Source organism: Sceloporus undulatus, chromosome 4 (assembly GCF_019175285.1).
Source record: "Sceloporus undulatus isolate JIND9_A2432 ecotype Alabama chromosome 4, SceUnd_v1.1, whole genome shotgun sequence".
NCBI classification, from domain to species: domain Eukaryota; kingdom Metazoa; phylum Chordata; class Lepidosauria; order Squamata; family Phrynosomatidae; genus Sceloporus; species Sceloporus undulatus.
Genome location: NC_056525.1, coordinates 205,995,793 through 206,006,525, shown reverse-complemented (window position 1 = coordinate 206,006,525; position 10,733 = coordinate 205,995,793).

Below are 10,733 nucleotides of genomic sequence, written 5' to 3'. Positions count from 1 at the left end.
AATAACCAGTTATCTGTTTAATCTTTCATGGATTTAATGGAAGAAAGATTTGCTTGAGTGGTCAAAAACTGATGGTAGAGAATGTTGGAAACTTGTCAGAGTATTTCTGCTTTATAATTTATTAATAATAATTTCTAAAGGCTAAAGCTGATATGATTCCTGGACTTTTGTAAAGCTGTGTGGTCTCATACTAGAAAATCCTTGGCTGGCATTCTGATCATAACGTTTACATAAGCTTTCTGGCAATGCTAACATAGCAGATCTACAGTACTAATGTGATTCACCAAATGCTGTATTTGGGTATTATTTCTGTATACATTGTTTGCTAACAAAGTAGATATGTCAGCATGGACTGAGTTAATATTTTTGTAGTCTTTTCTCACAGATTTCATATATACAGAATTGTAAGAATCATGTGGCTTATCAAACATAATTGCCTGCCTTAGGGGACCCCCACAAAGTACTACTGGGTTCCATTTTCTTTTCTGTGTCTTTTTAACTTGCTACTTAACAGTGGCAAAATGCCACTCTTTTTCGGGATGAGAAAAAGCCGCCCTTTTTGCAGCTCTTTCGTGTTTCTGCAGCATGCGGCATCTAATTGCCACACTGCAGGAACATCCCAATGTTGCCCACCATCTGAGAGTGGTGTCAGGGCATGCATTGCCCAAATGTGCCACCCCCAAGCTGCCATATTGTGCCGGTCTGGTTAGACGCAGAGTTACATTTCCATGCCATACTGCTCTGCAAATACATGTGGTTTTCAGGTGATGAGGAAAGGGCTTACTCACATGTAAGCAGTAAAAGGAAGGATTGCAGCTTGTGTAAATGAATATTCACCTAGTGATATATACTATGATGTCAGCCTGTGCACACTCACACTCTCATCCAGGCTTACTGTTCTGGAATGCCTCAAATACACTTTAGGAATAAATTCCAGTTAAACAGCTTTCTGATGTGCAAACTGCAGTATAATTCCCGCATGGATGTTGTAGAGAAAGCCCTAATGTGACAAATTTCCAGGGTGAAAACCATAGGTCAGTTCAATATACTAGGTTCTCAGACTTTCCTTGCCATTTATCTCTGATCACTAATTGGAGATATCAGAAGCAATAGCTTGAATGTCAGATGTGGATACCCAACAGGCTACATCTGGCCAGGAGCTGAAGGTTACTCAACACTGATGAAGAGGCTGCTGCACATACATATCTAGAAATCCATTCACATTTTCTTCTCCAGTCCTCATCTTTGTGGCTTTAAAGTCTAGTGGTTGCCTCCTAGACTCAATAAATTAACAGTATGATTTTACACAGTCTACTTGGAAGTAAGTGTCATTGAGTTCAGTAGGGCTTAGTCACATATAAATGTGAAAAGGGCTGTGGCCTGTCTTAATTCATATTCACAGAGACCAGTGCTACTCAAAATGATGGTAGTGGTACTGGTTTACAAGCCATTGGTTGCTGGCCTCTGGAGAATTTCCAGGAAAGAAAGAAACAATTGTAGACAATGGGCACAAAAATGTCACCAATCCCTGGCACCCTGAGGGGAAAAGAAAAGCCATTCCCTAACCTGCTTTGTCCTCTGTTCTGGGGTTTTAAGCAGAAGGATACCATGTTCTCCTACAACCTCTCATTTTTTCACAGTACTGTGCAGCCAAAGAAGCTGGTTTATATCCATGAAAGCTAATGCAAAAATCAAAACCAGTTTGTCTTAAAGATGCTGTCACATTTCCTTTCCCTCCCTCCCCCTTCCTTCTTCCTTTTTATGCTTCAAGAGACTAAGGCACGTTACAGACGCGCCAAAGGGGCATGCTAGGGTTGAGAAGGGGCGTCACTTCCTGATGCCCCTCAACCCTAGTACGGACCGAGTCAGTACAAAATGGCGGCACCTGTCCACATGGGGGCCGCCATTTTGACGTTGTAGACGCATAGCATCCGGACGTTGCGCGGCAGAAGTGATGCTGCGAGTGTGTGACTAGCACCTAACGGCGCCACTTCCAGGGCCCAGAAAGAGGTGCCATTTCGGTGCTTCTTTCTGGATGCGCCCGGGAACCACACGGTTTGGCCGCTGTGGTTCCCAGACATAGCAACCGGCAGCGGCAGCAGACTGCCCGTTTTGGGCAGTCTGTAACGCACCTAACATTGTTTCTTCTTTGAATACTATCACAATGGAAAGCACCAGAATTTTACACAGAAAATCTGAAGTGTGAAGCTTTTATGTTATACAGTGGCCTGTTACAGACTGCCAAAATAAAGCTGCTTCGGGTCTCTTTGGTGGTATGCTATTTAAGCGATGCATTCATCCTAAGAATCTGGAAGCTGCACCAAAGCTGCCCTCCAGTGCTTAGGAATGGAGTGTGGCTTTGGCGTGACCTCCGGACTCTTAGGACCCATGCATCATTCAAATAGCATACCTCCAAAGAGACCTGAAGCAGCTTTATTTTGGCAGTCTGGAACAGGCCTATATTTCAGGGTTGTGTTCAACCATGAGGTACCTTTGCCTCTTCTTGACATCAGCACCAGTTATCTGCATGTATCTTTGATCAACATAAATAATAAATAATAATAATTTTTTTATTTCTATCCAGCTTTTTGCCAGGCAATCAAAGCGGCGTACAACAGGTTAAAATACATCCATATATACATAATGCCCCCCCTTAAAACAAGATTAAACAATGTAAGATTTAAAACTACATATTAAAACCAACTAAGCTAAATAAAAATCATCATGGGCAGAGTTCACTGGATGGGAAGTCTTATTTGTGGCTGAGCATTTTATTCCGGGAAGGCTTGCCGGAAGAGATCTGTCTTAATGGCCTTTTTAAAGCTCTCTAGATTGGTAATTTGATGGATCTCGTCCGGCAGGCCATTCAACAGCATTTAGCTTCCCTCTTGTAACCTTCAGTACTACTTTTAATTATTTAGTATTCAGACATTCACAACCTGAGGATTAAATTATAGGCAACATGTCAGGTTTTAAGGCACATTTTTGCTTCAGAAAATATATAGAAGCTGTGAAACTAAGAGGGATTTGCTTTCCCTGCTTGGAAGAATTTTGAGTGGAAACTGGCATTTTAGATAAAATCTCATTCTTCCCAATGCACAGGCATTCTATACTTAGTCAAGAGTGTCATAGGAGAGGAGTGCAGCCCTCCAACTTCCTCTTGGCCTCTATCACCAATGTGGCTATCTAAAGCCATACAGTTGCCCACCTGTGTTGTAGCCAAATATATAATATTTCATAACAAGTACCTGCATATCTAAATCCAAGAATGCCACTTCCAATCTTGCATTCCTCCTCCTCCACCCCCCCCCCCCCCCCGGTTGCTGACTTGGATTCTCTTACATCTTCCATTTCAGTCCCTTGACTGCCAGTACATTTGACCTTTTGATCCATCTAGCTTGAGTGCTGTTCCTGAACAACAGAAACACCAGGCGCACCAAGTGCTGAAAAGGGGAAATGGATCCCCATCTGTTATTGCAAAAAGTATCTTGGCAGCTGCCTAGCATTGCCTCATGGTTTGTTAACTCTCTAAGAACAAGAAATAAGAGGCATGAAAATGATCTTTGAATTGGAGAGCTTCTGTTCACTAAAATTCACAGAACTTCCAATGCATATTGAATGTTTCCTCTTTACCCTTCTTCAGTATTGTGGTGGCCAGTTTTAGAAACAAAAGAAAATATAAAAATATATTGTAGAGAATTCCCTGCATGTTGAACATTTCAATGCAATTCCATAAATATAAAACTACCAAGTGCCACTGAGAACTCAGATCATTAAAAAGGAATAGGCTTTGATGACATGCAGTGGTATTACTATCAAAGCACAGCAAAATTTTGGAAATCAAATATCTCTATCTTTCTATACTTCAAACCCTTTCCCACAGTTTGCTTCACTAAAAATGAACCATCAGAGTATTTGCAGATGTTTAGCAGACATCTTATTTTATTGTCACGGTCAGCATTTCTGTTTAACATCATATTTAGATCTTAAGGAAGGTAGAGCATATCCTGTGTTCCTGAATATACAAGTGACTTATATCAAGGATGGCAGTATTTGTGAAACTGGTAAGTGTCAGGCCAAACCTGATCAAAACTGTCTTGTCTATCCCATGAGTGCAATATAACAGAGTGGCATTTTTTCCTGCTGAACAGAAGAGGTTAAATCAGATGTGTCACATTTATGCTAAAAAAAATCCCTAAATTTTCATGTGATAGTTTTGTGTTAATACTCTTTACCTTACTCTTCTGAAAGTCATTTGATGACTAATAGATACCAAACAATTTTACCATCAATTATATTTAGTTATCACCTAGGAAAGTCAAGACATTTTAAACCATTCTGCTGTTAATTGTGGAATGGATAGTGAAAAAGAAATGAAAGGGAAATTTTAGCCCAGGCTTAGCAACAGCATGAAGCAGTTTCACATTCACACAGCCTTCAGCAACTTAGGGTGCATCTACGCTGTAGAAGTAAAGAAGTTTGACACCACTTTAACTGTCATGGCTCCATCCTACAGAATCCTGGGATGTAGATGTAAAGAAGTTTGACACCACTTTAACTGTCATGGCTCCATCCTACAGAATCCTGAGATTTAGAAGTAAAGACGTTTGACACCACTTTAACTGTCATGGCTCCATCCTACAGAATCCAGTTTTGTGATGCACCAGCACTCTTTGGCAGAGGAGGCTAAAGACTATGTAAAACTACAAACCTCAGGATTCCATAGGATGGAACTACACCACTTAAAGGGATGTCAAACTGCATTATTTCTGAAGTGCAAATGAGCCCTTTGTGCCCTATTACATCAATGGAACTTACATAAGTGTTGAATTACTGAGTTCCTCTTCATTCAGTGGATCTGCTCTAGTTGGGACAAATTGAATTAATGGCAGTTATCAAGCATGGTTTTTCATAATCCCTAGGTGAAGCTCTTATTCAAAGCTCTACACGAAGAAAATGCTCAAAAAAGTGTAAGGGAGGCACCTGTCCTTCCTCTATAAAGATAACCAAAGCTAGCCTAAGTGCATAAGAAAGAGCCATGTTAGATCAGACCAAAGGCCTATTAAAATAGACACAAGAATGTGAGAAAAAGGGACAAGAATCATATGTAGAATATAATGGATGCAATTGTTTTGTTTTGACAAGTAAGAGTATTATGTTCTCAAGGAATGACTTCTCCTTTTTTTGTCACACATTTCTCCCATGTTAACCAAACAGGTGCCAATGGGAAACCATAAGCAGGACAAGAAGGCATCCTCCTCCTTGTATTTTTCAGCATCTGGTATACAACCCTGATCCTGTAGAGGCTAGAAAGCATCATGACTAGAAAGCTTTTTATCTAAAAGCAATTGCCTGTTACAAAACTGGAACATCTTCATTCTTTGTGGAGTAGCCCATGGCATTTCTTGAATGCTTGTCTGAAGCCCATGTACTGACCCTGACAAGGCATTGATCTCCATTACCATAGAGGGCCTTGGTCTCTCCCTCCTTGGGATTTGAATATGAAATGGATCCAGGGGTTAGCCCCTTTTATGCAGTTCATTAAAGCAGATCTAATCATCTCACTCTCTTCTTTTCTTGATCACTTGAATTGTGTGAGAGCAGTTCACTGCAGCCCTGTGGAAGGAAAAGTAGAAATTAATTCTGATGTGTAAGTTTTCAGAAGAAGGAAGGAAACCACAATTTTATCTAAATTGCTGCAGAATTTGGTTGGTATTGTAACAATCAGTATGGTGTAGTGGTTACAATGTTGGACTAGACTTTGAGAAATCCAGGTTCAAAATCCCACCCAGCCATTCATCGACTTGGTAATTTTGAGCCAATCATTATTTCTCTTTGCCTGACCTATCACACAGGAGTGTTGTGAAGATAAAATGCAAAGGAGCAGACCCATGTATATCACCTTCAACTGGAGGAAAGTTGGGGGGATATATAATATAATTTATAAAGAATAAAATTTTATTTTGGAATTTTTTACCTCCCACATCTAAGGCAATGGATCTTATTGCTCAACACTGTATTTTCCAAAGACAAGGTAATTGTGTATGAGGTTTCTAATTATATTTCCTCCAGTGATGATGATGTAATGCAAGCCACAGAATTGTCAGCTATGAAATATTCACAGACTGAAAGGCAACAGTGTACATTACATCATTATAATAAATGAACAGCACCATAAACTAAACCATGCCTGTTTGTGAAATGAATGAATGACAGGCTTCTTATTTTTGTAGCTCCTGGATGCATGTCTAATTTACACTTAATTTTTAAAGATGGATATTAAACTTCAGCAACATGTCTAGCCTCACTTCAAGGCATTTTAGTTCAGCCTCTTAACCCAAAGTAACCAAACAATTCCAACAATAAATTTGGTGTAGGGATTACATTATGCTTTCAGTAATGCCAAGGCATTTTAAAGCTGTCAGAAAACAAGTTGAGAAAAAGGAACCCATAGTATTGTTGTATATTTTGGGTGGTTGTGGCTTTTTTGTGTTGCTTAAAATGTACATTTTCCATAGCAGTAAATTTAACTACCAATTCTTAGCATGCTGATAAAATTTATTTATGACCCATGTCAATGTAAACAAGCATTCTTAGTGGCATGCTGGTGTGTTTGTAACAAGACGTAATTTGCTTGCATAGATTTGTGAACCAAAACCAGGTGACTACATTAACAGATGTTTCTTATGGAAGGGAAGACAGCCAAAGAGTGTGTACAGATGATCATGAAACAGCTTCTTGCTCTTGTATGTTACCCATTCAAAACCAATGAGGAAAAATTTTGTTGGACTAAAGAAATGCAACAGAAGTAAACCTGTTTTGTCTTTTGGCACTTCTTTAAACAAAAAAGTTTCTAATTTTAGCTAGATGAAGCGTATTATGAGATACTTTATTTATACATATTACCTGCAATGGTTCTCTAGACTTCCTAAGAACAAAAGGGGAGAGGGCTAATTTGTCTAGAATTCTGTTTCCACATTGGTCATCCAGATGCTTATGGGAAGCCCATATGAGTGTCAGCTGGTGGATTCCATGTCAGGGGCCCAGTGAATCTACCCAAAGTTTTATTCCAGACTTTGAAGGAACTATTTGAGGGGCTGAATCCTATGCCCAGAATAAATCCACGCCTTGGATAATTTCTTTAAGGTCAGGAATAAAATCCAGAACAACAGTTCCTGCTTTTTTTCAACCAGGCTTTGCCTGGAGTGTGCAGGAGGCAGAATCTGACACCTTCATTAGGAATCTCACTGATCTGCTTTGTCAGGTTTAACACAAAGATGGCAACTTGCAGCCCTCCTAGTGTTTGTCACCAATCCATACTATGGAAGCTCTGGCCATCTGGAGCACTCGCTGCTATATTTCACTACAAAAGCACTTTTGGGTGTTGTATGCCTTGAACTCATTATGGCTACCCTTAGGTGAACCTATAATGGGGGTTTTCTTGGCAAAATTTGCTCAGGAGTGGTTTGGTGTTGTCATTGCCATGGCTTTCCATGGCTCAACAGGTATTCAAAGCCTAGTCTCCCTGAGTCCTAGTCCAAGTCTCCAGCCACCTCACTTGTTTTTTGTGATCCCCTTGTAAAACTATTGGAACATGCCCACATGCAGTGAGCAAGATAAACATAACCTTAACAAAACTCAGAGTGAATCTGCATTCCTCTTTATATCTTATTTTACTTTTAGTGCTACTTCATCAGAGTGAAAGCAAAGTGGTGAAAAGTTAAAAAAAAAAGGGGGGGGGGGGTGGAGGGCCTTTTTCATTATCTTGAGATATTATGATAGGTTGTTATTTAACTTCTTGTGGTTTTATTTATTTATTTATTTATTTATTTGCCCTCCCCAGTTATTAGAAGCTATGGCTGAGATCAGCTACTTAGTTACAGTAAGTATAACTAAGCAGCATCTCCATCCTGCTTTACTGGACAGTCTTCTATCCTGCTTTACTGGGCACAGTAAGTAAGTAAGACTTGTTCTCCTATTCCTTGGAATGCAGTATACTGACTTTTCCAACCCCCTTTCTCCAGTGAACTCTAGTGTTAAAATCAGAAACAAGATCCCTGTCACAATTCCTCCTTGCACTGGAGATCACTGGCAGGAGTGGCTGGAAAAACCAGTCTGCTCTGCCTTAATTGATAGGATAGAATCATAGAATCATAGAATCGTAGAGTTGGAAGAGACCGCAAGGGCCATTCGGTCCAACCCCCTGCCATGCAGGAAATCTAAATCCAAGCATCCCCAACAGATGGCCATCTAGCCTCTGTTTAAAGACCTCTAAGGAAGGAGACTCCACTACACTCCAAGGGAGTGGTAAAGCAGGATTGGGAGACTTTTATGACTAGTAATCGTGCCATCATAGTGAATATCAGGGACTATATGTGCAATTAGATACAGTTGCTTAACTCTAGGTTATGCATCTGTAATTATGATGGTGAACTCCAGCCTATGTTAATAATACAGGTAAAGCAAATTATGGGCTAGATCTGTGTTCTGCCTTCCATGATTCCTTTTGTGTACTGTGTTCAGAGTGCTGGAAAAGATTTTCATGTAGAAGAGGAGATAAGGAGGTCAGCTTCCACCCATTCAATAGCATGTGAATAAATCTGGGTATGTTAGCAAAGGGAGGAAAGTTGTCAATCTCCAAGTAATTCTGGACTGCAACTCTCATCAGCTCTAGCCTACTTAACCAGAGGTTGAGATATTTGGTCCTCTGGATTGGTCACAAACATCAGGAGGGCTGCAAGTTGCCATCTTTGTGTTACACCTGACAAAGCAGATCAGTGAGATTCCTAATGAAGCTGTCAGATTCTGCCTCCTGCACACTCCAGGCAAAGGCTGGTTGAAAACCAACAGGAACAACATTCTGCTTTCAGATGCCATGTGCCAACAAGTTTCCCTACTTATAACTGCTTTATGATTTTTAGACTATCTCATTTTAATTACTTAGCACTCTTGCCAAGTTTTCTTTCCTTGTGTCAGTTTACATACAATAAAATGAGGGGTAAAGGGGGGAAATAAGATGATTTGTGAAATGCAGCTACTGTCTGTTCTGCATTTTTAAGTAAACTTGTGCCAAAAAGAAATTCATCCAGAGCCAGAATGTCTGTATGAAATCATTTATTACCCAGCGAAAATATGTACCAGAGAGAAATTAAGTTCTGAACTTTCACTAATCTGTAATGTGGCTGCCTACAAGAACAAGTTTATTGTTCATGGGCCAGCACTAAAAATGTAATTAATTCCAATTTATAAAATATGCTTTGAACATAATTAGTACATCTTCAAATGCATCATAATCATTTCTTTAGGGAAGTAAATGAGCCTTCTTCTTTTTTCAGTGTTCTCAAAGTCAAGTTTTAAATGGGCAAGCTGCTGTTGCTGTTGAAACCAGGGTCTGGCAGAGAGGAGAGGAGAAACAGGTTGTTTGCAAGGAAGAATGCCGTGACTTTGCATGTATGAACACTGATGGCCATAAATCTTTGTGAGCTGAAATAATGCTTTCCAACTCTGTATCACTGATGAAATTCAGATCACTGAAGGGTTAGAACAAGGAAGCCTGGTTTCAATCCACCATTGTAAGGCCAAGACAGAGGAGGGGGGAGGTTGAACAAAAGATGATGAGATCAGCCTTTTAAATGCTTTCATGTACTGTACAACATAAACTATTCTAACTATTGTGGGTTTTTAAAAAAATATATAAATTCAATGTGTCTGCCTTGGCTTTGAAAGTAACATAGGAGCTTGTTGAAGTTCTGGCAGATATAGACAAAATGCTAACACAGCAGCTTGGAGGGAGAAAATAAAAACAGATTTTAAAGCTTGATTCTAGCCAACTTTATTCCAAAATAGGTACCTCTGTGATCAATGGAACTTACTTCCAGATAAACATGCAGTCTTAGGTAGAGCTTGGAAGCATTACTCTTCTTATAGCATAACTCTAAAATTTTGCAACCATCACAGCCCCTGTATTTGACAGAAGGCCTAGTAGGCTGGTGGAATGCTAAGGAGCACACTTACATGTTAACAATCAGTTCCTTCTATTCATAGCTATACTACCTTGGATGGTGCAACATTACACCAGCACTAGAAATAACATTTCCTCCCACTGATTTGAGTGGGGTGGAGAAATTAAAAATAGCCACCTATCTGTTGGCAAGTACATTTAGAAGGGGAAACTCCTGTGAGAACAAATTCTGGAGAAATGACATTCTATACACCACGGGAACATTTTACACATCAGTTCCAAACACACAGGAATGTAAGTACATGGCAAACACTTTGCCTAGAACACTAACAGAGATCTCACCTAAGGACTTCAGATGCAAAAATCCATGCAAACATCAAACCCTACTCAATCCTAACTATATGGAGTGCCACCCCTCACAGATAAGCAAGGGAAGGGGCATATTTGGTCCAAAACAGCCAAGCTGCAACTGTCCCCATGTTCCCCCCATCACCATTTGCCATACATGAATACTGAATCTTATATGAGTTATCCAGGGGCAGGTATACATTGACCAGAATACTCCAGGTTGCCCTAGAAGTATTTTGGCCCTCAAACTGCCTCCAATTCCTCTTGTTACTTGTACATTCCAGAGCAATGCCAGGCAGTTGTCTACACAGTGTCCCATTATGCGGCCCTCCACAGCTGTGAATTGCTCCGAGGCCAGAAACAAAGCACCAAGCATTGATCGCATAGTTACGCACCTCAATGTGACTTCAGTGGGAGTGACTCA